Source organism: Phyllobates terribilis, unplaced genomic scaffold (assembly GCF_046119375.1).
Source record: "Phyllobates terribilis strain yellow unplaced genomic scaffold, ASM4611937v1 Scaffold_2__4_contigs__length_985480577, whole genome shotgun sequence".
Taxonomy (NCBI): Eukaryota; Metazoa; Chordata; class Amphibia; order Anura; family Dendrobatidae; genus Phyllobates; species Phyllobates terribilis.
In genome coordinates, this window is record NW_027362762.1 from 295,127,100 (window position 1) to 295,144,341 (window position 17,242).

A 17,242-nucleotide genomic window follows, 5' to 3' on the forward strand; every position below is an offset into this window, starting at 1 on the left:
AGCTGTAGATATAAGGTTGTGACCCCATCATGGTGCACTATTCTCTTTCACTGTTTCCATGAGGCTGGAGACACCACATATGTGATAACAAGGATGTGGATCTATAAAACTGGAAGTTCTTCAGAGGCCTTAGAGTTTATTTAGTGATGTGAAATGATATAATTACGGTACCTCTGAAGCAGATTATTTTGTGTCACTTCATTTAACAAAAACACTAGTAGTTACTGAAGACAAGAACAAATGTTTCTATTTGAAATAAAACTAATTTGATGATTTCATCCACTGCTTCAAAATTCTAATTGATGTTGTGGTTGTTATTATTTAATAATTTTGCTGACATAGCAAAGTAAATTCTATAAAATGTTTCAAATAGCATTAAAAATTCAATAACTAATACAAATTTCTGATATATAAAATAAATGTATTAATTATTTGTGATCCATTTATATCCCACATAATTGGACTTGGACATTTCCCACTAGTTCAACTTGGATTTAAATTTCACAAAAGGCAAAATATTGTTGGCTGATGTGACCTTCTTTTGCTGCACAAAATATCACCCATATGCTGAAACAGCTTAATTCCTTTAGGGAGTCTTGAAATGAATTGAATGTTTCATGTTATGCCTAGAACGTTTAGCAGCTGTTCATTTTGAGAGCAAGTTCAGATGGTGGACACAAGTAAAATCATATATTCTTCCCCCTATTTCCCCATCACTGTACCCGACATGATGTCAATAAATTGAAGTAAAAGGTTATTTTAACCCCTTTCCTCTGCAGACAATTTTCATTTTTGCTCTTTTTGTTTTTTTTCCCCTCCCATTCTTCCAAGAGCCTATAATTTTTATTTTCTATCCATATAGTTTTTATGTAGGACAAGTTGTAGTTTTAAATGATGCGATTCATTTAACCATTCAGTATATTGAAAAATGGGATCAAAATTCTAAGTGTGTGAAATTGGAAAAGAAATGCAATTCTGCTAGGGTTTTCTGTATTTTTTTTTCATGGCATGCATTGTGTGATTTGTTACTCTGGACCATGATTCTCCAAGTTATTACTATAATGGTGATACCCAGCTTGTATAGATTTTTTTTCATATAAGCAGTTAAAAAAAAATATCAAAAATTTGTAAAAAAAAAAAGTTCATTTTTGTTTGTGATGGCATTTTCCAAGACCTGTGACATTTTTGTATCTCTGTCGGTTGAGCTGGGTAAATGGGTTTTTTTGCGTGACAAACTGATGCTTTTATTGATACCATTTTTTAGCTATATACAACATTTTGATCTGTTTTGATTGCATTGTTTTAAGGAGGAGTGGTGACAAAAAAAACCACATTTCTGGAATTTAAATTTTTTTTCTCGTTATGGCATTTATTGACGGGGTTCACTATTTTTGTATTTTGATAGATCAGACTTATCTGTTTATTTTTTATCTTTATAATTTCTTATTTTGAATGGGGGAAAAGTGGGGTTATTTGAACTTTTATATTATTTTTTTAAACTGTTTTACATTATTTTTTAGTCCCCTTATCTGCGATTGTCTAGTTGATTACACTAAATACTGCAATACAACAGTATTGCATTCTATAATGTAAATCTCTGTCTCCTTTGAAGCTCAGCCTTTGGCAGGCCCCCGACTGTCATCGTAACCCATTGGAGCAAAAGGGCATTGATGGGAGTTGGTAAACTTGAGCAGAGGCACACATTCCATTTAAATGCCATTGTCAGAGATTGACAGTGGTATCCAAATGATTATCAACCATGGCCAGAGCTCTTCTTCAGCTGTGTTTGTTAGAGATAGATGCTATTTAATATACCCTACATCTGCAGTGTGTGGAGGGACATTGACACCTGAGCCCTCTCCACACACGCTCACCCCACAATCATGTACATGTGCGTGATATTTCATAAGAATATCAACTATACCCTCTAACCAGTAAAATATGTTATTGGGTTGTCCTTTATTGTGAACTTGTTCCAATTTTACTATTATGTAGTTATATGGTTTTTTGGGTCTGTAAATGATTTGGCTCCAAAAGAGATTATCCCTCACCTCTAGCAAATATAGCTTAAATGGGACTTCAGCAACATTGATATTGATGACCTATGTGTAGGGCCACCAATATCAGATCGATGGGGAACAGGCACACGGCAATTCCACCGATCAGCTTGTTATCATCTCCGACAGTAGCTTGATGTAAACAGTGTATGGAGAGGAACACCACAGCATCGTACACTGTTTAGGGGCGGCTGCTGAGAACTGGAGATCAGCTCTTATTATTTAGATAGGAACTGGTCTGCAGTACCTGGCAGCAGCCACTAAAAAGGATCATCAATATTAACATATTGGAAAACTCCTTTCAGAATGGCTGAAAATAATTGTAACACTTTGACCAAAAATAGTAATTTCAGAACCCATATTTACTGACCATTTTTTTAAAAAAAAAAAATGTTTTTAAAGGGGACCTTTCACTGGATTTTTTAATTTAAATTGATTATCGCCTCCAGCTAATGTAGCTCTACTGATTCTAAAACAGTTTTTCTATTTCTTCTGTGCCCCTCCACATTTTTTTTTACTTACGAGCAACCTGAAGTTCCTGCACCTTGATCTCACTTGGTGGCAAAGACAGCGCCATCACCTGGTTCTCCCTTTTGGCATCCTCGTTGTGGGATACTCCTGTCTCAGGATTCAATCCCACCTCACCAGGTCGGCCGCAGTCTTTTGCATCCATACTACAAGCGGGAGTTGTGCCTCTGCTTGCAAAACCGCATCAGGTGAACATTTTCCTATAGATACTCACCCTTTTAATTGATCAAATCTTACTACTCTTAGATAGCGCCACGTTTTTTCACCTTTAGGAAATCTATTATCGTTCACATTTCATAATTGATAGAAGCCATGTTCCTGCACGAGTTCACACCAGCCATTAAAACTGGGAAAAAAGCAACCTGGAATGGTTATCTAATATCCAGAGGATCTATAATGGCCTCATGGGTTGTCTCTATGGTCCTGGCCGATCTTTGTAAGTCCACACCGCACACTTCCTGGTCAGTTCAGACTGGCGGATGGAAGAATAAAAGAGTTTGCCTCCAAAGTCAATACTAAGAGTACTTTCAGATGTTCCTGAATATTAGTATCTTCTCTTTGGAAGTGCTCTTCCTTTTCATGTCAATAAATGCTACAAGTACTACTCCAAAAAGGATTACATGAGTTGTAAAATTATACTCATATTATTGCCTTCATGGTACGTAATCTACAGTGGCTTGTAGTGCCGATGGATCCATATCTTGGTACCCTGTTTTCTACCATATAGCTGTGCAATGTGGATGAGTCCTAATCTGAAAGCTACATAATGGAAACTAATAAAGGGATTAGCTTTTGTTCATTCCTGGGCCATCAAAGAATGGACGGTTGAGAATGGCACCGTTATCACCTATAAGAGATACAATTAATACATGTTTTTATCTTTAGGCTGGGATGGCATAGCACAATTTTATTAATTTTTTTATATTCTTTAGTTGATGCTAGGAATAGACCTAGGGAAAAGGTTTATGCTGTAAAATGATAAATTCTATTTTCTCAATTATTCATAGTCAAGATCTGGAGCTAACACCCCCGCCATCTTCCCCCCAAAAAAGGATAGAAATGCACCAGGTTTTATTAGCTGGTGATACATTATTTAGTGAGAATAGGAATGTGACAGACAGGTGCTAATATTTTTTAATAACTGAAAAACCATATCCATTTCCAACCCCTCAGGTAATAGACACAATATCAGTTACATATCACGACTGTGTTCTGTATGTTACAAGTTATTTACATCCATTACATGAGACCCTTTGTAACACAGTCACATCAACACCGTAGTTTCCGCGTAGAGAATAAAGTCTTTGAGGCTCTGGTAAAATGTCAGCAATTTTACCTAAGTGTAATGAATGAAAGGTTATGAATAGTGTTGAGCATTCCGATACTGAAATATCGGGTATCGGCCGATATTCGCGGTATCGGAATTCCGATACTTAATTCCGATACTTTTACAATATCGAATACCGGAATCGGAAGTTCCCATAATGCCTGCGCTCTGCAGTGTCGCTGAAGGATGACAAGCTGGATGGCAGCGCTCAGCTGAGATCCAGCCTGTCATCAGAATGCCATCCCAGCGGGGGAGAATTCTCCTGATTGTTTAAAAGCCGGCGCGCGGTAAAAAGCCGCCGGCTTTTAAACAATCACACAGCCCCATACTGCTTCCCCGCAGCCTCCCACCCCGATCCTCCGCTCCCCTCGCCACCTCCCATCCCGATCGTAAGTTAGGACCGGGCGGGGAGCGCAGCACCAAGGAGCGAAGGACCCGGGCGGGGAAGCCGGCAGTGGAAAGACTTCACCGCCGGCTTTCCCGTTCTGTGCTGCGCTTTCCCGCCGGTTATTTCAAATGAACAGCTGAGGTATCAGGTGATGCCGATCAGCTGTTCATTTGAAGTAGCCGCGGTGCCCTCAGAGGGTTCACGTGAGTTCATGCTTGACTGCATGAACTCACATGAACTTTCCCACGGCCGCACAGGTCAGCCTCACCTCCCAGACCCGTCATGATTGGTGTGTGTGCGCGTGTGTGTGTGCGGGGTGTGTGTGCGATGTCTGCGTGTGTGTGCGGGGTGTCTGTGCGATGTTTGTGCGTGTGTGCGGTGTCTGTGCGATGTGTGCGGGTGTGTGCGATGTCTGCGAGTGTGTGCGGGTGTGCGCGGTGTCTGCGATGTGTGCGGGTCTGTGCGTGCAGGCAGACATAGGCCGATGTGACACTACTACTCCCATCGGCCTATGTCTGTCCCCCGTCCACTCGTGCCAGCAGGATCAGCTCGATGGGAGCAGTAGTTCCCATCAGCCTGATCCTGCTATATAAATTGCCCTACTGTGTCCCCAATAAATTTTAAATACATGTCATTGGTGGCCAGTGGTTACCTACAATAAATTAGTTCATACATTACCTGTCCCCGCCGATCGCCACCTAAAATGAAGTAAAAAATAAAAAACTACACCTATACTCACCTAGACACCTAATTCCCCGAAGCCATCGATCTCCTGTAATAAAATATAAAATAATAAACCACAACCTTATCCTTACCCCTCCGTAGTAGTCAACGAGTGTCCCACGATGATCTCCAGTTTAGAGCAGCCACATAGAATGTGACCGCTCTGAACCGCTGCCGCCGCTAGAATGCCGGGGCCGTAAAGCAGCCCCGTCATTGCATAAGCGGGTTCGCCGGAGTTCAGGCAGCGCTGCTCCGGTTAGCTGCTTTACGGCCCTGCTGTATCGTGAGAAATTCCCACGGTACAGCACTGCCATAAAGGAGGACTCCGGAGCAGCGCTGACTGAATGCACTCCGGTGACCTCAGTCAGTGGCTCCCGCTGCCGGGAGCGGACGTGTTCCCGGCAGTGTGAGCTTACAGCAGCCATGCACAGCTGTCACCATCTCCAGATGTGACAGCTGTGCATGGGAGATCAGCGCAGGAACGTGGACAGGTAACTATTATTTTTAGTAAACTAAGAATTAAATAAAATGGTGTGGTTTATTTCAAATAAATTATTTTTTTCTGGGTGTAGTGTGTTTTTTCTTTTTAACACTTTGTAGGTTAGTAATGGGGGTGTCTTATAGACGCCCATCATTACTAACCTGGGCTTCATGGCAGCTGGCGCTGACATGAACCCCACCACTATTACCCCCTGCCACCGCACCAGGGCAGCGTGGAAGAGCGAGGCTAAGTGCCAGAATTGGCGCATCATATGGATGCGCCATTTCTGGGGCGGCTGATGGCTGGTGTTTCTAGCCTTGGAGGGGGCCAATATTCATGGCACCCTTCCTGGGCTATTAATATCAGCCCCCAGCTGTCTGCCTAGCCTTTGCTAGCTATTAAAATAGGGGGGACCCCACGTCATTTTTTTGGGGGGGGTCCCCCATTTTAATAGCTATTAAAGGCTAGGTATTCAGCTGGGGGCTGATATTAGTAGCCTGGGAAGCTCCATGGGTTTTACCCCCTTCCCAGGCTTCAAACATCTGCCCCAGCCGTCTGCTTAACCTCCGCTAGAGACTAAAATTATGGGGGATCCCACGCCATTTTTTTTTTTAAATAAATCCTTTATTTTAACACTAAATGACATTTGAGGAGTTAATAAAGATGCAGTCCCTAAATTATTATTTATTTTTTAATTAATTTTTCCCAAAACTTTTGACGTGGGCTTCGCCATATTTTTGTATGCCAGCCAGGTACAGCATCCAGCTTCTATGAACGCGCCATTTTCCGGGGCGGCTGCGGACTGCAATTTTCAGCGGGGGGGGGGGGGGCAGAAAGCTTGGGCCTCCCTGCGCTGCAGATTCCATCCCCCAGCTGCCTAGTTGTACCTGGCTGGACACAAAAATAGGGAGAAGCTCCACGTTTTTTTTTTTTTAATTATTTCATGAAATTCATGGAATAATTAAGAAAAAAAGGGCTTCCCTATATTGTTGTGTCCAACCAGGTACAAATAGGCAGCTGGTGGTTGGGGGCAGCCCGTTCCTGTCTGCTGTACCTGGCTGGACACAAATATAGTGCAAAGCCCCACGTCAATTTTTTTTAAATTATTTCAGGAAATTCATGAAATAATTAAAAAAAATTGATGTGAGGCTTCGCCCTATATTTGTGTCCAGTCAGGTACAGCAGGCAGGAACGGGCTGCCCCCAACCACCAGCTGCCTATTTGTACCTAGCCGGACACAACAATATAGGGAAGCCCTTTTTTTCTTAATTATTCCATGAATTTCATGAAATAATTAAAAAAAAAAATACGTGGGGCTTCGCCCTATTTTTGTGTCCAGCCAGGTACAACTAGGCAGCTGGGGGCTGGAATCTGCAGCGCAGGGAGGCCCAAGCTTTCTGGGCCCCACCCGCTGCAAATTGCAGTCCGCAGCCGCCCCGGAAAATGGCGCGTTCATAGAAGCGCCATCTTCTGGCGCTGTACCCAACTCATCCAGGGCCCTGGTGCGGTGGCTCACTGGGTAATAAAGGGGTTAAGGCCAGCTTGGCATTATCAGCTGGCCCTAAGCCCGAAATTCATGGGGTCACGCCAATATTAGACATGACCGCCATGAATTTCTAGTAAAGTATTTAAAAAAAACGCAAACACCCAGAAAAAAGTCCTTTAATTGAAATAAAGACACAATTCTTTATTGTTCTAAATTAAACCATACTTACCACCACGCCCATTCCAGCTGAAGCCAACGATCTCCTGCAATAAAAGAAAAATAATAAAGCAACCTCATCCTTACCTTTCCATGGTTCCCACGACGGCTCCAGCTCTGCTACATCGAGATGACAGGCTGGACTGCAGCAGAACGCTGCCATTCAGCCTGTCATCCCGCAGACACTGAGAAGCGCAGGCATACTTGCACTCCTCAGTGTCTGGCTGTGACGGCATAAAGATGAGCCGAGGTCATGTCCAATGAACTCAGCTCACCTCATGCACGTCACTGACAGCGTGGGAAAATTCTCACGCTGAAGCGCTGAGTGCAGGAGAATTTTCCCACGCTGTCAGTGACGTGCATGAGGCGAGGTCATGTCCAATGAACTCAGCTCACCTCATGCACGTCACTGACAGCGTGGGAAAATTCTCCTGCACTCAGCGCTTCAGCGTGAGAATTTTCCCACGCTGTCAGTGACGTGCATGAGGTGAGCTGAGTTCATTGGACATGACCTCACCTCATGTATGTCACTGACAGCGTGGGAGAATTCTCACGCTGAAGCGCTGAGTGCAGGAGAATTTTCCCACGCTGTCAGTGACGTGCATGAGGTGAGCTGAGTTCATTGGACATGACCTCACCTCATGCACGTCACTGACAGCGTGGGAAAATTCTCCTGCACTCAGCGCTTCAGCGTGAGAATTTTCCCACGCTGTCAGTGACGTGCATGAGGTGAGCTGAGTTCATTGGACATGACCTCGGCTCATCTTTATGCCGTCACAGCCTGACACTGAGGAGCGCAAGCAAGCCTGCGCTTCTCAGTGTCTGCGGGATGACAGGCTGGATGGCAGCGTTCTGCTGCGGTCCAGCCTGTCATCTCGATGTAGCAGAGCTGGAGCCATCGTGGGAACCATGGAAAGGTAAGGATGAGGTTGCTTTATTATTTTTCTTTTATTGCAGGAGATCGTTGGCTTCAGCTGGAATGGGCGTGATGGTAAGTATGGTTTAATTTAGAACAATAAAGATTTGTGTGTTTATTTCAATTAAAGGACTTTATTCTGGGTGTTTGTGTTTTTCTTTAACTTTGACTATGGGGTTAGTAATGGGGGTGTCTTATAGACGCCTCTCCATTACTAACCTGGGCTTGATGTCAGCTGGCATTATAATCTGACATCAACGCCAGCCCTATTACCCCACTGCCACCACTACAGGGCAGTGGGAAGAGCGAGGCTAAGTGCCAGAATTGGCACATCCTATGGATGCGCCATTTCTGGGGCGGCTGACGGCTGGTGTTTCTGGCCTGGGAGGGGGCCAATATTCATGGCACCCTTCCTGGGCTATTAAAATCAGCCCCCAGCTGTCTTCCTAGCCTTTGCTAGCTATTAAATTAGGGGGGACCCCACGTTATTTTTTTGGGGGGGTTCCCCCATTTTAATAGCTAGTAAAGGCTAGGTATTCAGCTGGGGGCTGATATTAGTAGCCTGGGAAGCTCCGTGGGTATTACCCCCTTCCCAGGCTTCAAACATTTGCCCCAGCTGTCTGCTTAACCTCTGCTAGAGACTAAAATTAAGGGGAACCCCACGCCAATTTTTTTTAAAATAAATCCTTTATTTTAACACTAAATGACAAGTACAGTAATCAACACTGTCCCTGTACTTCATATATATGTGACTGACATGTTTCTATCTATCTAATCTATGTATGATTCTCTATTCTTTCTATTCTAAATTGTCGGGTACAGATGCTGAATTGCCGGCCGGCTTTCTTAAAGAGACGGTGCACGAAAACACTAATATTTTTTTAAATAAATCCTTTACACTAAATGACAAGTACAGTAAGCAACACTGTCACAGTACTTCATATATATGTGACTGACATGTTTCTATCTATCTAATCTATGTGTGAAGCTCTATTCTGTCTGTTATAAATTGTCGGGTACCGCTGCTGAATTGCCGGCCGGCTTTTTTAAAGAGACGGTGCACGAAAACACTAATATTTTTTAAAATAAATCCTTTACACTAAATGACAAGTACAGTAAGCAACACTGTCACTGTACTTCATATATATGTGACTGACATGGTTCTATCTACCTAATCTATGTGTGAAGCTCTATTCTTTCTGTTGTAAATTGTCGGGTACCGGTGAATGCCGCTGATGAATTGCCGGCTTTTCATGTCATTCTACATTATTCTTAGTTGTTTTACTTCATGTAGAATTAACCTACAAGGAAAGAAAGGGTTTATTTTCATTCCGATATTTGTGTCCCATTGACTTGCATTGGTTTCCGGTATCGGAATCGGCGATATCCGATACTTTTTGGGTATCGGCCGATCCAATCCGATACGATATTTCCTGATATCGGAAGGTATCGCTCAACACTAGTTATGAATTATTTGCAGTGTGTGAAGAAGAACTCAGTGAGGAGACAGTATTAATTATAGTCTTCATATATAAGCGGCTGGCTTCTCCCTGAGTCTCTGCAGCAGTTAACACTACCATTCTATAGCCATTGTTTAGCTCAGCACAGATATTGTACTGAACGAGCGCTCTCCGGCGTCCTGGAAAAGTGCTGTGTTTTACATTCTGAAATCACAAATTAAATCATAGTGTGCACAAATGTCATATTCAAAGACTGGAGCTTCAAAGGTGGAAAGAGAGAGGTATAAAAAAACCATGCCGCAGCAGCTTCAGCGCCCATCATGGGATGTGGAACCGTTTTATCAGTGTGTAACGCTGGGTCTGGAAATGAATACAAAGATAACTTTTAGTATGATAATTATAATGTATGTTGGTGCATGACATGTAGTAAATATCAGATTTGTCCTACAGCTTAAAGTGGTTGTCTGGTCCAAATCGATAAGTCTGCAGTCACTCTGTGTGACTGCAGACTTATGAATCCCCCCAGCGCAGATACTGTGCACTGCGGTGATTCGCCGGTTCCTGAGCCAGGACTAGTGTGTATGTATGAGTTATACATACTCCTGTTCAGACTCCGTCCAATGGGTGCGGCCTCGCTCCATACACTTGTATGGACCCCTCCACTGGACAGCCACGTCACTAGTCGGGACTCGGCCTCGCTCAATACAAGTGTATACCAGAGGGTATGTACTGTATATAACGCATACATACCCTCTGGTCTCGGCTTAGACACTGTGCGCTGGGGGGATTCATAAGTCTGTAGTCACACAGAGTGACTGCAGACTTATCAATTTGAACCAGACAACCCCTTTAAAGAAGCACTCCTCCCATCTAAATTCGAAATTGTTATCCTCTTAACCCCTTAGTGACCAATAGACGTCCTTTTACTGAACTGCGATAAAAGGGACTGGCGTTCCCTGACAGGTGACAATCCTGTAACTGTCACCTGTACACTATAGCTGACAATTTGCTGCATCAGCCACGATCAGTGTTGGCACCGACCATGGACGTTTGACCCCTTAGATTCTGCTGTCAATAGTGACTACAGAATCTAAATAGTTAACAGAGTGTTGGGGCTCCCTCTTTAACCTCATCGGCACCCTGAGATCTTGATTATGTGGTCTTGATGTTTGCCATGGCAAGTAACAGCCAAATAACGGCCTTAGAGTCTGCTGGCTATAGCGGCCTGTTCAGAAGTTATCAAAATTTAGGTGGTAAAAGTAAACTTTTTCATTCTTGTCATGCCACTTTCCATTACTTCCTGAAAAGAACCAGAAGGATTAATGAACTGCCTGAAAGCAATTTTAAATATGTTAAGATGTACAGTTTTTAAAATGGTATCACTTTTGGGTCGTTTACAACATATTGGACCCCGAAAGTCACTTCAAAACTGAACGGTCCCTATAAAAATAAGTTTTGTAAATTTCCTTGAAAAAATGAAAAATTACTGCTACATTTTTAAACCTTCTAAGATGCTAACAAAATAAAACAACACTTTACAAATGGTGCTGATGTAAAGCAGACATGAGGGAAATGTTATTTATTAATGTTTTTGTGTGGTCTATCTGGATTAAATTGATAGTCATTCAAAATTTGAAAATTGCAATTTTTAAAACATTTTTGTCAAATTTCTGATATTTTTATAAAAAAACGCAAAACATATCAACCTAAATTGCCGATTATTATAAAGTATCATGTGTCACAAAAAACAGTCTTAAAATAAATGGGATATTTTGAAGCATTCCAGAGTTATTACTACATAAAGTGACACTGGTCAGATTAAAAAAAAATTGGTCCGGTCACTAAGGGGTTAATATATTGCAGTCATCATATTATATAGCACTGTGTACTTACAATTGCTCATTTTGCCTTTCTACCCAGTTAATTCTTCTGTTTTCCATTAGATCTATGACATCACATGATTAAAAAGAAACTATCTGAATCCTTCTAAGCACTATGTAGAAATAGGAGGTCTAGTTTCCCTGCACGAGTCATAAGTCACTGCAAAAGTCCCTGGTAGAGGCAAGAGCAGAGCAGCTGGGTCAGGAGTTGAAGAAGGGAATGATAAATGTAGGGACAAGAGACTTTTGGTTTCTACATAGCGCAGAGAAAAGAGAAGAATTAACTGCGTAGAAAGGAAAAATTAGCAATTGTCAGTACACAGTGTTATATAATATGATGACTGCAATATATTAAGAGGGTTGTCACAGAGTGCATCTTCTTACAGTCACCACTGTACTTACGAGAGCTTCAATCAGCAAGATATCTTGAGTAAACAGTATTTACTTCATACTGGTTAAACATGAGATACAATTCAGTGTCACACAGTCCGTGTGCTGCTTACATAACACATTCAGGAAAAGAAAGAAAACACAGGAAGTAAGAACAACCAACAATTGAGAGCTTTTCTCCCACATTTACAGCAAGCATATAACTTTACACACTATCGCCATCTGCTGTCTGGTTAGTGTAAAGTCCTCCTTTTACTTATGATAAGTCCTGATCTGTTGCATATGCCAACAAGGGTAACAATTTTGATGGGAGGAGTGCTTCTTTAAAAAAGTACTTGAATTTTTACTGGTGTGACTCCTCTTCTGCTTTGTCAAAACAGCTGTTCACCTTAATAATATAAATGGGTGAGATGATAATAGGGGTCTAAGCTGTAATTCACTGTGGAAAGTGGTGTTTGCTCTCATGGGTCACTGGCATCTTTTTGTGACACATATTCATTGTTCACCCATTGATTATTGTAGGTAGGGGATATGTGGTCCTAGCTTTGCATTATAGACAGAGCTGTTAGGAGAGGCTTCTTCTGCTTACCGGTGTCTTGCAGTCGGGCACAGGATTGGAAAAGGAGGAAATGGGATAATGCTATTCTTGGACACACATAAAAGTTTTCTATATAGTTTTTATTGTAATATAGTTTAGCACACAGCTTAGCATTATGAGGATACACCACGTTTTGTTTTCTTTTTCCAGAAGTGTCTCCCAGAAATGAAACATTGGAAGAAGGAGGCAGCACTCCAAGTTTGTTGTGGAAAGGTTTATCAGACCAACATGCAATGTTTCGACTACATTAGCCTTTCTCAAGCATACCAGACTACAGACAAAGTATAGGTGCACACTTTGTGTGTTATGCTTGAGAATTGTTAATGTTGTAGCTGAAAGTCACATTTGGACTAATACACTGTTTGCAACAAACTTGGAATGCTGCCTCCTTCTTCCAATATTTCTGCTCTTCTATGATGGTCTGTCTGGCATTATCCGCCATGAAGCGTGCACCGATTAATGTTTCACAAGTCAGGACTTGGAGTGCTGTTTGTACTTTCTTGTTTGCCAGAAATGGCACTTTTTATTGTAGAAATACCAACAGTATGTGCCTTCTTATACAGTGGTTTTCAATACATTGTACGGAGCTTTTTATGTCCATGTTACGTGGATACTATTACTAATGCTTCCAGAATACATTTATGAGTGAAAACATTATTGAAATAAAGCAATGTTCACATTTACTCCCACGTTCTCTTTTAAAGACAGAGATTTGTTTTGATTTGTCTGTTTATTAGATTTTCTTTTATTAAATTAGAATACATCCTGAATTGTATAGATTTTCCTCTGCACATTAACATGTTGAAAGGTCATAAGCAGATCTGGTTCTTCTTATTTGTTCTATGTAAAGTCTGTCTAAGGCTGTTAGCTCAAAAAGCTAATCCCAATAGATTTGGCGCTAGCCACTAATTCTATGGGGTAACAGAAGTACCCCAACCTTCACCCCTTTAACACATATAAAAGGATCTGAACTTCCAACCGTCCCTGGGTTGCATGCATAGAGTAGCTTCTAGCCGGACTTATGCAAGAGTAGTCCACCTGGGTCAGTAACTAAGTGCATAGAACCAGAGACAAAAATATGTAACCAAACCATAGTCAGGGGAATCGCTGGAGTCTGGTACCACGAGGTCAGTTAAACGTGAAACATCAGACAACCCGGGGTCAAAGTCAGGAGGGATTTTAGAGAATATTAGGTCGGAATCATGCTGGGTCAAGAACAGGAGATCAGTAAATAAACAGCACCTGAGATGAATAAGGAAAAAAAACAATAACTGGCAACTCCCAGCAGACTGCTTGGAATTTAAATAGGGTGTGGTGCTGCCCCTTAGGCTACAACAGGTTGCGGATTACTGCTGCTGAGCAGCTGGACAGCACACACACTCTCCCTGACTGGGCAAAATTTGAAGTTTCAGCCACACCAATATTCTTAGCTGGACTGATGTGTCACATAGTGCCTACACCTCTAACGCCAGATCTGCACACAGAGGCAACAGAGGCAGAAGTAGCTGTATCAAGTCCAGGTGAGGATATAACACCCTAGCCGACTGTGTCACTATGTCTAATAGCTGTGTTTTTGCTCTGTTTATCATGTCTGCTACTTCAGTTCTGATCCTTATGCCACAGCTTATGCATCCAAGCACCTGCCTTGCTTCATATCAATAATTTGTCATACCTAGTTTCGGCCAGACCTGGACTCCTGGACTTTTAGTGATTGGTGCTATCACTCTTTACTTACTTTGTCTGTAGATCAAGCAGTAAAACCAACTCCAATTAATTACTTATTGTTAAACTGTAGAAACAGTACTGAAACAACAAAGATGACCAACATTTATTTGATTTGTGCTACCAAAAGCAATAACATTCGGTTTAAACATTTTTCATAGTTTTATATTATGAGATCAAGGTTTTTCAATGTAACCCATAATTATCAAAGACAACATGCTGTACTGTTTCGATGTTTGACTATTGACTATGCATCAAAGAGAAATGAACATTGAAATAGTTTCCAAGAAGTTAGACAGTGTAACGGACTGGGTGGTGCAACCACTGTGCCGTAATCCGAGGAGAGCCTAGAAGGGCGTGACTTGGAACCACACCAAGTATGACCTCGGATGCACGGCGGCTGACGATACAGCAATCCGAGGAGAGACGAGGGGGCAGAACCAGGTGCTATACCTGGACAGAGCTCGGGTAGGTGGCAGGAGGCAGGAACGTTCCGGAATGGTAGACTTGGCTAGTGCTGGCTGGCACGGCTGGTATGTTGACTGGTACGACTGACAACACAGGCAGGCAGGTGGACTGGCGGGCCCTACTGGTATCACGGGAGGCAGGTGCTGGCGGGCATGGTTAATGAACAGACAAGCTGGTGCAGGCGGGCAGGTGCTGGTGGGGATGGCTGATGAACAGGCAGGTAAGTGGACTGAAAGACAAGACTGTAACACAGGCGGGAACGGCAGGTTCGAATACACAGGCTGCTATTTAATTATACCTAAGATCTTAGTATATGAACTATATAAATGGATCTAACAAACCAGCTTACATATGTGCTACAGTTCTTTAATTGACTTATAACAGTGGCAGGTGAGCAGGCCCTGAGACACCACGAGCATTTGCCTCATGAACTACATTGGATATATGTAAGTACTGGGTATCCGTGCAACTGTTATTTTGAGTACATGATCAGAGCACTGTGAGAGCTAACTTAGGTCTCAGTGCAGCTTTGTAATTTTATTCTTTTTTTTCAATATATTTTAGTTGATCTTTCTATGACTAATATTGTGTTTATATTTAACCCTTTTACCACCTAAGGCAAACTCATACATCCTAGGTGGTATCCCTGCACTCCATGCAGGCTCCGGTGCTGAGCCCGCATGTTACCAGGCACATAAGAGGTGATGTGTATAGCTCTCATGTGCCCCTAACAGCCGTGGGTGGAATTGTTAAATACCGCTGTCAATCTCTGACAGCGGCATTTAACATGGCCACGGCGGAAGGACGTCATAAGTCCCACCCATGGGCGACCATGTCACATGTCTGCGGGTCACCGATGGGTTGGCATGACAACCGGGGGTCTGCAGGAGACCCCTGTGGTTGTCATTGCCGGGATACTATGAGCGTCGCTCATAGCAAGTGACCATTTCTGCTACACACAGGTGATCAGATAATCGCAGCTTCTAGTGTCCCATGGAGATTATTGAAGCATGTAAAAAGTAAAAAAAAATTTTTTTTTTAAATATTTTAAAAATCTAAAAGTTGAAATTACCCCCCTTTCTCCCTATTCAAAATAAAACAATAAAAAATTCAAATATACACATATTTGGTATCGCTGCATTCAGAATCACCCGATCTGTCAATATATAAAAATAATTAATCGGATTGGTAAACGGCGTAACGAGAAAATAAATCAAAAATCCATAATTACATTTTTCTGGTCACCGCAACATTGCAATAAAATGCAGTCGATCAAAAGATTGTATCTACCCCAAAATGGTATCATTAAAAAACTTTAGCTCGGTGTGCAAAAAATAAGCCCTCACCCAGCCCCAGATCCCGAAAAATGGAGACGCTATGGGTCTTGTAAAATGGTGCTATATATATATATTTTTTTTTTTTTTGCAAACTTTGAATTTTTTTTTCACCACTTAAATACATGTTTGGTATCTACGAACTCATAATGACCTGGAGAATCATAGAATAATAATGGCAGGTCAGTTTTAGCATTTAGTGAACATGGTAAAAAAAAAAAAAAAACATTTGTGGAATTGTACTTTTTTTGTAATTTCACCGTGCTTTGAATTTTTGTTTCCCATTTTCCAGTACATTATATAGTAAAACCAATGATGTCGTTCAAAAGTACAACTCGTCCCGCAAAAAAACAAGCCCTCACACGGCCATATTGACAGAAAAATAAAAAAGTTGTGGCTCTGGGAAGAAGGGGAGCAAAAAACGAAAACCCCAAAATGGAAACACCCAAGGTCGTTAAGGGGTTAATAAAGCTAAGATGCTTTGAAAGTACTTTCTACTGGCCATATACTTTAAATAATCTGAGTCTGAATTTACTGTGGATAATTTTTTTTCCAGAAAAACCAAAGTAGATAAATTAAGGGGCCCTTAATCAGCAAACAACCCCCCCCCCAAAAAAACCCTCTAAATTGTTTGATTTATTATTGTCTTTTAAAATACAAGATAATCACCACACAAATAAATATTAAATTACAAAAGTAACCAGGGGTAATTGATATTCTCAGGGGTCCCTAAACTGGAACGCTATTTTACCCCTTCCTATTAGGGGTGCGGCGGTGAGTGAGTCGGCGTCTCTGTCGGGGGAGGGAGGCAGAAGGCAGAGAAGCCGGTGCTACTGACAGTCTTCGTAAGAGCTATTCATTGTACATAATGTGCCACAAAAATGACACATTAAGCCTGGAGACTCTGAAAACTCTGCATTTGTTCATCTCTAAATAGAACACTTACAATTAATTACCTCGTCTAATTTAACTATACCCTATTTATGCACACATTGTAATTACTTTTCCTAAAACATTCTTAATGTGGGTTTTATTAATTACCAAGTGGTTTGCTTTTTGACAAAAATAATTATCTAGAAGTTGTAACACTGAGATAGAATTACCCATGATGCACCTAACTAGGGCTGTGTTAAAATTTACAAAAAGTCTCATATGTTGAGTTATATCCAGGTACACTTTACCTTAGGCCTTATTCATACACAGCTTTTCAGTATGTTTAACAGCTTATTTATAAGGATGAGAACTCGGCTGATTGATATTTTCAAGGA

General features: G+C 41.7%; 1 protein-coding gene across 1 annotated transcript in view; it reads left to right on the forward strand.

The window, feature by feature from the left end:
• FGF14 (fibroblast growth factor 14) overlaps positions 1 to 17,242 on the forward strand; it is a 683,726-nt gene that overhangs the window by 278,996 nt on the left and 387,488 nt on the right. The window lies entirely within an intron of this gene.